Raw genomic sequence first — 11,289 nt, 5'->3', positions numbered from 1 at the left:
ATGGATGGCAATGGGTACCCGATACCCGTATACCCGACGGGTATTTGCCCGTTTAAGATACGGGTATGGTAAAAAATTATACCAACGGGTACGTAAATGGTTAAATTCTGTATCTGACGGGTTTGACAGGTACGGGTATGGTATTGACGTATCCGAACCCGTGTACCTGCACCTAGCCCAGCACAAAAGGCCCATTCCATCGTGTAAAAGCCCAACCCAATATCTATTGTATATAACCTCGGCCCCTTGGACCTAACCCATTCCACTTCCCTACTCCATTCCCCTGTCCTCCAGCCGCCGCCTGCTCCTGTCTCCTGCCCTCCACCAGCCCGCCGTCTGAACCCCCGAGCCCCGCCTCCGGCCAGCCCGCCTTCCCGCGGGCCGCCTCCTCCACCAGCCCGCCGGCGCGCGCCGCCTCAACCAGCCAGCCCCGCCCCGCCTCCACCAGTCCGCCGCGCGCCCCGCGCCTCCTCCACCCGTCCCCACGCCTCCGCCTCCTCCACCCGTCCCCTTCGTCGCCGTGGAAGAGGTCGGCCGGCCACCGCTGGATCGGGACCCGACGGCGTGAGATCCGGCCGACCGTGGCCCCACCGCCGCCGGATCGGGACAAGACGCCGTGGGATCCGGCCGACCCTGCCCCCGCCACCGTGGATCCAGCACGCCACTGCGGTTTTCGAGGATCGCCGGAATGGAGGATTTTTTCCGTGATTTGCTCGTGTTGCTGTGAGCTACTGTTGACGGCGGGTCGGGTAAAAATACCCGCGGGCAACCCGTACCCGTGGCGGGTGGTGGGTTTGGTAAAATTTCATTAACGACCGCAGGTACGGGTAGCGGTTTCGGGTATGGTCGTCGGGTACGGGTATGGTAGGGCTGTACCCGTTAATCACGTCGGGTGCCATCCAGACTCTCTAGCGCTGAGAGATTGACTCCAACTTGATTTGGAGGGTATCTACAACGTGTCAAACTTAACAATCCGAAGTCCACACAAATAATTTCAAGCCCATTTCTTGAATTTATCCTTAATTTTGTATCCGTTATTACAACATAACCATGATGGTTTTTGGTTTACCATGTGTAAATTGGTTTACCATGTGCAAATTGACAATCTCTGGTTTATCCGTGTAGGTAACCGATGGCTGGAAAAGAGTTTGAAGTACTCGAACTCAATGGCCACAATTACCCTACTTGGACAATGGACGTCAAGATCGCTCTTGCGTCCCATGGGATAGTGCATGCAATCCAGAACCCCGAAGGATCCCGTTCCGGCTAGAGTTGTACCACTTAGAGATGAGCAGAAATATGTTGCCTTGTACATTATAAGGCACCATATCCACATAGATGTGAAGTCTGAGTATTTGGAGGAGGAATCCCCACTTCATTTGTTCGAGGCCCTCAAAACGAGGTATGTACAGCAGAAGTCAGTTGTCCTGCTTGAAGCATTCCATGATTGGACCCATCTCCGCATTCAGGACTTCAAGTCCATCGGAGAGTACAATCATGAGGTTCATAAAATAAGTTCCAAACTGTGCTTTTGTGGGAAGTAACCTACTGATGCGGAAAAAATAGAAAAGATTTTGTCTACTATGCTCCCATCTGAAAGGCTTCTCCAGCAACAGTACATAGCTCGTAACTACCAAGTCTATTCAGACCTTATTCATGTCCTCCTTCAGGCAGAAAAGCATGATGAGCTCCTCGTTAAGAATGGCTCTTAGTGCCCGGTTGGTTCTCAACCTCTCCCTGAAGTTCATATGAATATCGTGAACAGACAAAGGTTTGATGGTGCTTACAATGGTAAGCCATCGAACTTCAAGGGAAAGTGAAAACGCAACCGGAACAGGAAGCCTAGGAACTCAGACCATGGGAAAAGCACTGCAAGGCCCGAGTTCGACAAAACTAAGCTTTGTGACAAGTGTGGATGCTACTCGCATCCTACTAACAAGTGCAGGACCCCAAAGCATATGACTATTCTGTATCAGCAATCCCAAGGACGCAAGGCCCCTCAAGGGAATAGGTTTGAAGCCAACTTCAACCTCCATCCAAATGGCAACAATGAAGTTAGTGGTTTGCAAGACATTCCTCTAGGACCTAGCAACGCCGTGACTCTCCCGCAGTCAAAGGATCCCGTGGGCACGGAGGAGATGATGGTTGAGTTCACCTCAACCGACATGTATGGAGACTTTGAATAGTTCCTCTATCTCCTTAGTGGTCAATTTAAGTATGTCTATTTATGAAGTTGTAATAAGAACATAAGTATTTGTTGACATTTATATTGTATCAGCACTCTGATATAAATAAGATTGTATGTATTATATATATGAGAATAATTTCCATAGGAATTATTTAACTCTGTATATAGATATCTACGGGAGTCAATCCGATGGATGAGGAACAAGTATTTGCAAAATAATACCCTCTCTATTGTTTTGGACTATACTGCATGTATATCCAACCCGTAGATCAAACTCATTGCAAGACCTTTGTTAATGAATTGCAATTTACCAACTTCACGTTGGAGTTGTATAGTTTTACACATTGTTTACCAACTAACTGCATATTGCGAGACTTTCCCTCCGCGATCGATACGTGAAAGAAAAAATAAATCCGCCGAGCATTTCCCATCTGAGTTAGTTCGGAAGCGCTTCAGCGTACCGATCTCACCACCGCGACGTACATCAATGGGCCGACATACTAAGGATCTATGTGGGGTACAGATCTTCGTCGATCACTAAGTACCTTGAACCCCTCGCATGGGATCCATTTATAGCCCAGTACGTTGATTGCTATATTGAAGGATGGATTTATTTTCAGGCATTAGGGGGAGACTTCTAGTACCACATATAATGCCAGGAAATCAATTGGGACTCCGCGTTCCACCTCATACCCACGTACTCAAGAATCTGGACTCTACGTTCGGAATTCACAAATTTGCAACATATTGCAAATAACTGCCATACTCATTTACTGATCTTAAAGGTGTTGCAGAAGTCTCTTAATCCGACTAGAAATGTGTCCGAAAGAGTGGAGGTACCAATAAAAATCACTCAACTCCCTAATCCTGAAAAGAGGGGGAGTAGTACGGCCTCTAATCAGGATCTAGCTTCCCCGCAAGCAACAAAGGAAAACGAGGAGAGATCCTCTAAATCAGTAAATGCAAGTCAATCTAGCATTGATGATGAACACCTGATGGGAAGTATACATCTAGTGGAAGGAAAACCTCCACAACCCAGCTTCAGCTTTGCACACACTGGCTGGGATATCGGAACACCCAGACTCAAACGTATTGGGAAATCATGAAGAGTCATCAAGGGTGCATTAGATTTCCATCGACTATATCGATTCTGGAGAATCATATAACAAAAGCCTACAACTGTCGACAAACACTTCTCTTGTATGATTGCGAACAACCTTATTGATAATTCAGATCCAAAGACCATGGCCATGGCAGAGTGTAAACCACTCGCTTGAACTGAAACAATCGAAGGATGCAATCCAAGCAGAAAAAATAGCCTCGCAATTTCAAATGAATTCCCTACGTACGGGACTCTTTCAGAAACGGAACGAGAACAACAAGGTGGTGAGAAAGCAAGGCTTATAGCATAAGGTCGGTTTTTCCACAGAGATCCGAGACCTATTCTCCAGACACGAGTGGAATCCCTTTTTCCGATACACTATATGATTGGCAATACAAAATCATCTATCTATGCAGTTGATAGATGTAGTGACTACATATCCATGTGGATCACTAGATACAGACATGTATGGTTCTTGGTGGAATCTCAATCCGAATCGAAATGCAAATGCAACATACATTGTGTAAAAATCAATAAGTCATTGCATGGCTTATTATTGTTGGCACATTTTGGTACAACCGACATAGTAAGTTCCTTATACACAAGGACTGCTCCAACAATGATGATTACACATGTGTTTTTGTCGTACATAGGGATTACTCCTACACTGCGAAGCACATGATCATCTAAAAGATGAAATTTGAGTCGAAGGATTTGGATAAAACCATATAGTGCTTGTGACTACAAAGAAACGAGCGCCTTCACTCAAATATTATGGTACACCAAGTTGCCTATGCCAACGCGTGCCTACATGGTAGAACAGTCACTCTATTGACGTCTTCCACACAGACTCTGGCATACTGTACTTACCAATCATTCTGAAATACAAAACTATGTGCTAACGCATGTAGTTTTGTGGAATGATAAACCACATACATCAGTCATGTGTTATTGGTTTTTGAATCATTAACCATTGTTTATACAGATAATGTTACTTGTGTTGCATAATTGCAAATAGGATTCATCAAAGACAATCACTAAGCATATTGCTCTAAATTGTTTTATACCCATGAACTCTAAAAGAGTGGGCAAATAAACATCTTGCAAGTCAAATCATGCGATAATCTAGCTAATCTATTCACAGAGTCTCTACCAACTACAACATTCCATGGGATTGGCATACGACGACTATGTGATTTGTAAGAATCAGGAGGAGTGTCCTCCTGAATTATTCCTGTTCAAAGCATCATATTACACTCTTATCCCCTCTATGAGTTTACTTTACATGTTCTCATTAAGGTTTTTAACGAGGTAATATCAATATAAGATTTATGCCATACTTTCTGTTTTTTCCCACCCAGATTTTTAGGGAAAGTATACACGGCATAATTATTGTCCTCTATATTCTATGGATCTTATTCATATTGAGTTAACAGAGGCAATAACCATAATATGCAGTATCATTTTCTTCTTATTTTTTCCACAGGGTTTTAAAAGAGTTTTAACAGCATATCCTACATCACTCCTCACATTTTTCCCACCGGATTTTGGAGGAGACTTAATCAAAGATGATGGATCACTCTATGCAGTCAAGCCCTGATTAGGAGGAGTGTTAAGAAAAATTAACAAATATTAATTAAGGAAAATCACTTCTTAACTATGGCATCCCACGATCCCTCCAAAACTGCCGGAAGTTGCTTTTCAGAAATCTTGTCTCCAGGAACTGTCATATTTGATCCCTATATATTTGTACAATCAATCATCAATAAAGATCACGGTTCCATTATTGCCTTGTTTGTAATCTACTTTTATCATGGAGTATCACAGGCAGGGACAAAAACATAACCCAACGACTGCAAAAATAATCCCGAAAAACAGTTCCCCCATTTGCCCCTTCTCCCCTGTTCGGCTGTTCCCCGGTGGTTCGCAGGCCGCCGCAGACCACCTCAATACCTCATTCGAGCTCCCTCCGCCTCCGCCTCTGGTGCCGCCCCCTTCCTTGTGCGAGCGTTCTACCGCCAACGCCAGCTTGGGGTGGTTCAAGCGGCGGAGTTCCAAGGGCGGAGGTGGTGCTCGTCGGGCCCGGCCATGAGGGCGGCGAGGGCGGCGGCGGCGCGCTGGAGGAGGGCGAGTACGGCGCTGGCTGGGTCGAAGGCGGAGGCATCTACAAGGGCTCCTTCCGCCCTCGCGATCCCAAAGGGGACCGCATCACCGTCTCCGTGAAGCGCCTCAACCAGCAGGGTCTCCAGGTATGCAGGCGCCATGCTCTCCCGCTGGCATCTCTCCTTCTTGGCTCATGTCCCGCTGCTAAACTTCAGCAAGATTACAAGAATGTGCACTAAACTGATGAAACTTTCGGTTAAAAGTTTAGCTTTTCCAGTGTCACCTCTTGAAAACTAATTTGAATTTTGAAACTAGAATTTTACCATACAAGTCAATTTGATATTTGTACTAAACGCGTTTATTACATATTTCCTCCGATTCTACTGGAAGTCTAAATTCTCTTGATATTTTTTGTTAATTCTGGACAACAACAACAACAACAACAACAACAACAGTGAAAAGTATCAAGGGAGCAGTATTTCCACCACTCAAAATATTTCACATGAATCAGGTGACCTAGAGGATGAAGGAGCATAACAAAACTTAGGATCAATACACAGAAATGGGTATTATATTTTGAACATAATGCAAAAAGTAAATTCAGGAACTCAGATGGTGACTACGGTCTAGGTTGTTTTTGCAGTTCGGCTGTGCCTACTAGCTCAGATAGTCAGATGAACTTTTATGGGTCTTTGTACATTAGTGATATTTACAAAATTATCAGATTACTTTTATATCACTTTCAGGAGCACTAGTCGAGCTTGTAGGAAGCACATTGTTGTCATGAGCAATTAATCCAGTGTTATTTGCAACTTCAATGATCTTGAATGTGCAGGAAGTAAAGAAAAAATCACCTCCTCCTCTCAAGCTGCTCAGGGGACCATCATTTTTGTCAAAGCATTGCCAACTTCAGTTTAGCTGCAAGTGATATGGATTTCAAGCTCGGCAAACCGCAGAGTACAACAGGTGAGGTTAGATGTCTCAAAATCAAATTCTTTATTTCTTGTGTTTAACAGGTTATAGTTACTCAACTTCTGAAGCAATTTCATTATGTGTAATTTTCAGAAAGAAGGTTGTGCAAGCGATTTTCTCTATGTTCTCTAGTTCCTATTTAGTCGTGGAAAGAGTGCAAGTATTGAAGGTCGTGCAAGCTCCAGGTTTGTCAGATTATAGGGGAGAAGATGGCTTCCAGGTGGCTAGGTGGGTATTAAATGAATATATGTTCAATTCGCTGGGGTTTGTTTGCATTCTTCCTTCCTAATTCCTACATGTTATCCTTTCTTTTGTTCTAGGTGAAGTTTTGACACGGTGGTAGATAGTTTGTTCGCTCAGGCTGGCACTCTCGTGCCTGGTGGAATCTGTGGGATCTCCGGAGCTATTTCCAGCGCGCCCTCCTCTTATGCAAGGCGCCAAGTCAGTCTCCGCCTCAATGTGCTTCTCAGAGAGCCTACAATGGCTTCATAAAAACAATCCCGGCATTTCTTTAGCTAATGGTTTCGATCGGTGCATGACAAAGGTTTTGTTCTACACCATGCAATTTTCTTGATAGTATGAACAATGCAAAATAAGCTCTCACGCGCCTCAGTAAAGAGTCAACGTGGAGGACTGCAGCAGCACGGAGACTCTACGGACGGCCGAGCTTGAAGAAGCCGCGGTTCGGCCGATCTGAGAAGGACATGATAGCTCTTCACTCTCGATGAGGATCAGGATCGAGCGGCGCGTGCAAGTTGAGTAAGAGACAGTTCAGGCAAGATGAAGAGGAGGCACCGGGGCGACGAGCGGCGGCGGAGCGGGCGCGCAGGTGGAGACGGGCGAGATGCTGAGATGAGGGACAGCGGAACGAGGTGAATGAGGCGGCGGTTTGGGACAGACAAGGAGCACCAGCGGGGGCGGGCAGGTGGACGGGGCGGCGCGGGGCTAGGCGGCGTGCTGCCGCCATGGAGAGGAACGGACGGCGCACGAGGCACGACGTAGGGGCTTCGGCCACAGAGACAAACGTTTTTTTATCAATCGAAGGGACATGAATCGACCAGGAATAATATAATTAATCTTTTATTTCAGATGTGAAAAGCCTAAACTACCCCTGCCTAATACTCCATTAGATGAAAAGGAGTATTAGGTACTGTAGAATTTGCCACATACAATTATCATTGTGATCCCAATGTCTCGCTTGCAACCTATCGGCAGTCCACAATCTATTTCTCAGCAAAAGCGAAAGGAAGAACTTGATTTTCCCCTCGGTTTTCAATGACCAAACGATCTGCAGATGTGGTTGTGGAATCCTGCTCATGAAACGGAACTGATAGGCAGATCTTGCCGAATAAACCATGGAAGGGCCTCTCTTCCATTGAAATTGATCCTCCTTGTCCGAGAGTATAACAACCTGTATCCTCTCCCACAAAGCGATGAAGGCCAGTGCCTTCTCTTCAGAGTTCATTCTCTGCAAACCTCTCATCTTCCCTGCGCAAGTCTAACCGATTCCTTCTTTCCTTGAGCAATGGCGAACAGATGACTCACTATGGCTATAGACTTCCTTGATTTGAATGGATGGAAACTGACTGTCATGCTTTTCCTTTCTGTTGCTTGTTGTTAAATGAATATGCGGATTGCGGATGCCTTTACCTGTTGTTAGGTTAAACCTTGATTTCAGCTTCCCATGCATAACACGTCCGTATCTAGCTTTCTATAGCATTCAATTCGAAATATTTTCAACAAAAAGCTTTTACTATGTTATCAAACAGTAAATTTGTGCGTGGATACCTTTGTGGTATCAGTCTATCAAGTTAAATTATTTTGGTGGTGGACAGCTAAGAATGTTTTCGACACCAACAAGCCTGCACTTTTCTCTCCCTGGAGTTAACATTACTTTTTCAGGTTGGAAAATTCTGCTTCAAGCCTTGCAGTAACCATTCAGCAAGGAGAAATACTACCTGGCAAGGCATCTGTAATAGCACCAACCATTTTAGAGGTAAATCCTAGGTTCCAGTAATAATGTTAGTTGTTCACAGTTGTCGGCACCATTTTGATACCAAAACCTCAATAATCACAGAGAGGGGAGACATCTACAGCTGAAGGAATGGAAATGATAGAGCGTGTTGGAAAGGAGACAATGGAACTGATCATTGAAGAGACTGGTATGGAAATTGATAAAGGTACCGACGAAGGTGAGCAGCAGACAGAAGAGGAGCAGTTTGAAGAAGTCTTGTTTGACTGGTTAGAAATCTTTGCCCCTTTGTAGAGGTGCATTTTTCAACAGTATTTTCATTTGATTGGTTAGAAATCTTTGCCCCTTTCTTTCTTGACTGTTGTCTTATTTGTTATAGGAGCTGGAAGCATTGTCAAGCCACTATGCATTACTATTTAATAGGAAAATGACAAAACTTGTCGCCGAGCAGAAAACATATTACGATGGAAAGATCAAAGAAATACAACAGATTTTTAGTCTTATTTCCAAGACTGGGGAAAATTGACCAGACTCTTACAAAGGAAAGAAGATTGAAGCAGCTGATACCGACGGGGATGCAGAGATGAAGAAGTTATGTGACTCAAGTGTTAGCAAGGCTTCGAAAATGGCTGCAGGGTAGGCATAACTCATTCACTCTCTAAAGTCAAGCTAGTATGTCAGCACTTTTTATTTGGTTTTGTCAAGTAGTGATGCAATTAATGAAATCATTTTCACGTATTAGTATGTGGAACTGAAACTAAGAAAAGCAATGGAGATGATTGCACAAAGCCACTTACCCAATGCAGAATAGAATGCCAGAAATTCACGGTCTGTCTGACCTGAGAGGCATACAGAACCACTTGAGACTGCATAAATCCTACTGATGAAGAATATGAGCAATGTTAGTTGACATGTTTGAGCATTAATTAATAAATAGGATTAGATAACATGTTGTGTCTGATATGTTAGTCCTACTGAATACATACACACAAGGCAGCAATGACATGCTAAAGCTACCCATAATCTATGCTTCACTGTCCATGAGTAAGCTCAGTTTTACTTGTGCAGAGCATCTTGAAATTGCTGAGCTTTATTCCTCGACATCTATTTCTGCACCCCTGATCTATCAGGTTTAGTGTGTATCTCCCCCTGACCTTCTAAACCGTGTAAAACTCCCCCTGATGTTCCATGTACCGGTTAAAAACACCACCTGACATGCTAAAAGCTGGTTTTTGCATATGTGGCAAGGAGAGATGACAAATTAGGCCATGGATGGTCGGTCTTGGTCAAAAAGTCGTCGCTGCTCCGCTTCTTATTCCTGCTGTATTCTTCTCTCATTAATCGCAGTCTCCACTCCAACGTTTACCTCTCGTTGCCTAGAATTCGCGAGAGAAAGAGGACTGCGACTAGCAGGTCGCCAGGTCGTTGTCTCGTTCCATGGCTGCCCGGCGTGGCTTGCATCGGCGAGCTACGTAGAGGACGGACAGCTCGGCATGTCGTGGTGCGCGGCGCTGCCGTTTATCTGTACTCAGTGCGGGTGGCTGGCCGCTCGGCGAGGTGTACATATAGCGGCCCGGCCCGCCGTAGAGCCCCGCGAGATGTATGCAGAGCGCACGGTGGCTCAGCGTGGCTGACATCCAGTGAGATAGGTGTACGAGGTGAAAGGTGAGCGCAGCCAGTGAAGCTGCTTAGCGAGTGGTGGTCCGACATGGCATGCGTTGCGTGCCGCCACCCGGAGATGGCTCGTGCATGCGCGTCTGTGGAGCTGCTGCCGGGGTGCTCTGCTTGCGGCAAAACCGGGTAACAGAACAGCTTTAAATGGCCCTAAGGGGTGCTTTCAGCGGTATAAGGAATGTCGGGTCGGGGGGAGTTTTGCATGGTTAGAAGATCGGGGGGGGGGGGGGGGGTAGACCACACATGATAGATCAGGGGCTTAAACTTTTTCTACCACATTTGTTCACGGCCGCTTTAAGTGGGGTGGGCTATCCTCCGAATGAGATCATCAAACGAGCTACAGATAGGGTAGAGACCATTCACTCGGAGGGTGTTCATATATATTCATATTACACTGATAGATGTCCTTGCTCTCAAACTCGAAGTTATAAATATCAGCATATGACAAATTTTCCTCTTGCAGATATTGTCAGATATTTGCTGCCTTGCAGTTTCTCAGCTTCTGACCTCTACTTGGGAAATCAGTTATTTATGCTGCTAATAAATCAAATAATGATGAAGATGTGAAGATTGATTGGCCTGAAGATCCCATTTCAAAAGCAGAAATCATCAGATATGTAAGGCGCAGTGCATCTCTGAGGATGTTGAAAAGGTCTCCACTAGTTTTACAACAGGTACATGAAATGGCCTGATGCTTATTCAAAGTAGGACGCGTAAACTTAAATGTAAAACATACATGTTATTGCATCAGTAGGAATCTCAGATGTTGCTGAAGCTTATGCTGCAGCGATCCAAAAGGCTCTTTGCACAGAAGCATGTTGATGTCCACATCATTCAGTGCAGGAAAAGCTAAATGCATATCCAGCCATCTGAAATCCAGATCAGTGCTGTCAGCAAGTTACAAGTGGCCCTCCAATACTTAGCCTACGTTGTTGTTTGCATTCGATACCAAGTGTATATAATTTTGGAGTGCCTTCAATGTTGTTATTGTTAAACACTACGTTGTGTACATTTTGTGTGGCCGTACGTTCTTCAGGTTTGCCAGAAATAGGGCCTCTAGTGACGCCAGGTCTTCTGCTTCGTTTGTTCAAGCGTTATTAATTCAGGCGGCGTCCTTTTTGTATTTCTTGGCACATGACAGGGTTTTTTTTTTTTTTTTTTTGCGAAAGGGCACATGACAGATTGTTAATCTCTATACTTTTCCTTGTGAACAATGAGAATTACTTTTCTTTTTTGCAAAGAACGATGAGAATTACTGATGCTTAATATGGTGAATCA

The 11,289-nt window shown here is 44.8% G+C and overlaps 2 long non-coding RNA genes across 8 annotated transcripts; both read left to right on the top strand.

Annotated features, from left to right (window-relative positions):
- Positions 1-267: 267 nt before the first annotated feature.
- Positions 268-2,267, top strand: LOC112272511. Its single transcript, XR_002966440.1, has 2 exons — positions 268-821; positions 1,126-2,267. It is a non-coding gene; the product is annotated as an uncharacterized LOC112272511 (long non-coding RNA).
- A 3,134-nt stretch (positions 2,268-5,401) lies between these two features.
- Positions 5,402-11,092, top strand: LOC100844424. 7 transcript variants are annotated; one of them, XR_002966438.1, is made up of 9 exons: positions 5,402-5,539; positions 6,229-6,359; positions 6,459-6,593; positions 6,686-6,909; positions 8,268-8,361; positions 8,443-8,606; positions 8,717-8,973; positions 10,475-10,685; positions 10,850-11,092. It is a non-coding gene; the product is annotated as an uncharacterized LOC100844424 (long non-coding RNA). The 7 variants fall into 7 exon arrangements; XR_001407991.2 differs by having other exon boundaries at positions 10,766-11,092; XR_732059.3 differs by having other exon boundaries at positions 10,763-11,092.
- The last annotated feature ends 197 nt before the right edge of the window (positions 11,093-11,289 follow it).

Source organism: Brachypodium distachyon, chromosome 4 (genome assembly GCF_000005505.3).
Source record: "Brachypodium distachyon strain Bd21 chromosome 4, Brachypodium_distachyon_v3.0, whole genome shotgun sequence".
Classification (NCBI taxonomy): Eukaryota; Viridiplantae; Streptophyta; class Magnoliopsida; order Poales; family Poaceae; genus Brachypodium; species Brachypodium distachyon.
This window is presented reverse-complemented; position numbering and strand designations above follow the sequence as displayed.